Raw genomic sequence first — 3847 nt, 5'->3', positions numbered from 1 at the left:
TAAATGCAGCAACAGTCCATGGCAGAGAACAGGTACATCAGAGGCAGCACATGAGAGGGGCTAAGTGCAGCAACAATCCATGGCAGAGAACAGGTACATCAGAGGCAGCACATGAGAGGGGCTAATTGCAGCAACAGTCCATGGCAGAGAACAGGTACATCAGAGGCAGCACATGAGAGGGGCTAAGTGCATAAACAGTGCATGGTACAGAACAGAGCAGGTACATCTGAGGCAGCACATGAGAGGGGCTAAATGCATAAACAGTGCATGGTAAAGAACAGAGCAGGTACATCAGAGGCAGCACATGAGAGGGGCTAAGTGCATCAACAGTCCATAGCACAGAACAGGTATATCAGAGGCAGCACATGAGAGGGGCTAAGTGCATCAACAGTCCATAGCACAGAACAGGTATATCAGAGGCATCACATGAGAGGGGCTAAGTGCAGCAACAGTCCATGGCAGAGAACAGGTACATCAGAGGCAGCACATGAGAGGGGCTAAGTGCATCAACAGTCCATGGCAAGGCACTGAGCAGGTACATCAGAGGCAGCACATGAGAGGGGCTAAGTGCAGCAACAGTCCATGGCAGAGAACAGGTACATCAGAGGCAGCACATGAGAGGGGCTAAGTGCAGGAACAGTCCATGGCAAGGCACAGAGCAGGTACATCAGAGGCAGCACATGAGAGGGGCTAAGTGCAGCAGCAGTCCATGGCAGAGAACAGGTACATCAGAGGCAGCACATGATAGGGGCTAAGTGCAGCAACAGTCCATGGCAAGGCACTGAGCAGGTACATCAGAGGCAGCACATGAGAGGGGCACAGAGCATCAACAGTCCATAGCACAGAACAGGTACTTCAGAGGCAGCACATGAGAGGGGCTAAGTGCATCAACAGTCCATGGCAAGGCACTGAGCAGGTACATCAGAGGCAGTACATGAGAGGGGCTAAGTGCAGCAACAGTCCATGGCAGAGAACAGGTACATCAGAGGCAGCACATGAGAGGGGATAAGTGCAGGAACAGTCCATGGCAAGGCACAGAGCAGGTACATCAGAGGCAGCACATGAGAGGGGCTAAGTGCAGCAGCAGTCCATGGCAGAGAACAGGTACATCAGAGGCAGCACATGATAGGGGCTAAGTGCAGCAACAGTCCATGGCAAGGCACTGAGCAGGTACATCAGAGGCAGCACATGAGAGGGGCACAGAGCATCAACAGTCCATAGCACAGAACAGGTACTTCAGAGGCAGCACATGAGAGGGGCTAAGTGCAGCAACAGTCCATGGCAGAGAACAGGTACATCAGAGGCAGCACATGAGAGGGGCTAAGTGCAGCAACAGTCCATGGCAAGGCACTGAGCAGGTACATCAGAGAACAGGTACATCAGAGGGGCTAAATGCAGCAACAGTCCATGGCAGAGAACAGGTACATCAGAGGCAGCACATGAGAGGGGCTAAATGCAGCAACAGTCCATGGCAGAGAACAGGTACATCAGAGGCAGCACATGAGAGGGGCTAAATGCAGCAACAGTCCATGGCAGAGAACAGGTACATCAGAGGCAGCACATGAGAGGGGCTAAGTTCATCAACAGTGCATGGTACAGAACAGAGCAGATACATCTGAGGCAGCACATGAGAGGGGAACAGAGCATCAACAGTCCATAGCACAGAACAGGTACATCAGAGGCAGCACATGAGAGGGGCTAAGAGCAGCAGCAGTCCATGGCAAGGCACAGAGCAGGTACATCAGAGGCAGCACATGAGAGGGGCTAAGTGCAGCAACAGTCCATGGCAAGGCACAGAGCAGGTACATCAGAGGCAGCACATGAGAGGGGCTAAGTGCAGCAGCAGTCCATGGCAGAGAACAGGTACATCAGAGGCAGCACATGATAGGGGCTAAGTGCAGCAACAGTCCATGGCAAGGCACTGAGCAGGTACATCAGAGGCAGCACATGAGAGGGGCACAGAGCATCAACAGTCCATAGCACAGAACAGGTACTTCAGAGGCAGCACATGAGAGGGGCTAAGTGCATCAACAGTCCATGGCAAGGCACTGAGCAGGTACATCAGAGGCAGTACATGAGAGGGGCTAAGTGCAGCAACAGTCCATGGCAGAGAACAGGTACATCAGAGGCAGCACATGAGAGGGGATAAGTGCAGGAACAGTCCATGGCAAGGCACAGAGCAGGTACATCAGAGGCAGCACATGAGAGGGGCTAAGTGCAGCAGCAGTCCATGGCAGAGAACAGGTACATCAGAGGCAGCACATGATAGGGGCTAAGTGCAGCAACAGTCCATGGCAAGGCACTGAGCAGGTACATCAGAGGCAGCACATGAGAGGGGCACAGAGCATCAACAGTCCATAGCACAGAACAGGTACTTCAGAGGCAGCACATGAGAGGGGCTAAGTGCAGCAACAGTCCATGGCAGAGAACAGGTACATCAGAGGCAGCACATGAGAGGGGCTAAGTGCAGCAACAGTCCATGGCAAGGCACTGAGCAGGTACATCAGAGGCAGCACATGAGAGGGGCTAAATGCAGCAACAGTCCATGGCAGAGAACAGGTACATCAGAGGCAGCACATGAGAGGGGCTAAATGCAGCAACAGTCCATGGCAGAGAACAGGTACATCAGAGGCAGCACATGAGAGGGGCTAAATGCAGCAACAGTCCATGGCAGAGAACAGGTACATCAGAGGCAGCACATGAGAGGGGCTAAATGCAGCAACAGTCCATGGCAGAGAACAGGTACATCAGAGGCAGCACATGAGAGGGGCTAAGTTCATCAACAGTGCATGGTACAGAACAGAGCAGATACATCTGAGGCAGCACATGAGAGGGGAACAGAGCATCAACAGTCCATAGCACAGAACAGGTACATCAGAGGCAGCACATGAGAGGGGCTAAGAGCAGCAACAGTCCATGGCAGATAACAGGTACATCAGAGGCAGCACATGAGAGGGGCTAAATGCAGCAACAGTCCATGGCAGAGAACAGGTACATCAGAGGCAGCACATGAGAGGGGCTAAGTGCATCAACAGTGCATGGTACAGAAAAGAGCAGGTACATCTGAGGCAGCACATGAGCGGGGCTAAGTGCATCAACAGTCCATAGCACAGAACAGGTACATCAGAGGCAGCCCATGAGAGGGGATAAATGCATCAACAGTCCATGGCAGAGAACAGGTACATCAGAGGCAGCACATGAGAGGGGCTAAATGCAGCAACAGTCCATGGCAGAGAACAGGTACATCAGAGGCAGCACATGAGAGGGGCTAAGTTCATCAACAGTGCATGGTACAGAACAGAGCAGATACATCTGAGGCAGCACATGAGAGGGGAACAGAGCATCAACAGTCCATAGCACAGAACAGGTACATCAGAGGCAGCACATGAGAGGGGCTAAGAGCAGCAACAGTCCATGGCAGATAACAGGTACATCAGAGGCAGCACATGAGAGGGGCTAAATGCAGCAACAGTCCATGGCAGAGAACAGGTACATCAGAGGCAGCACATGAGAGGGGCTAAGTGCATCAACAGTGCATGGTACAGAAAAGAGCAGGTACATCTGAGGCAGCACATGAGCGGGGCTAAGTGCATCAACAGTCCATAGCACAGAACAGGTACATCAGAGGCAGCACGTGAGAGGGGCTAAGTGCATCAACAGTCCATAGCACAGAACAGGTACATCAGAGGCAGCACATGAGAGGGGCTAAGTGCAGCAACAGTCCATGGCAGAGAACAGGTACATCAGAGGCAGCACATGAGAGGGGCTAAGTGCAGCAACAGTCCATGTCAGAGAACAGGTACATCAGAGGCAGCACATGAGAGGGGCTAAATGCAGCAACAGTCCA

The sequence above is a fragment of the Lissotriton helveticus genome, chromosome 2_1 (genome assembly GCF_964261635.1).
Source record: "Lissotriton helveticus chromosome 2_1, aLisHel1.1, whole genome shotgun sequence".
Taxonomy (NCBI): Eukaryota; Metazoa; Chordata; class Amphibia; order Caudata; family Salamandridae; genus Lissotriton; species Lissotriton helveticus.
This window is presented reverse-complemented; position numbering follows the sequence as displayed.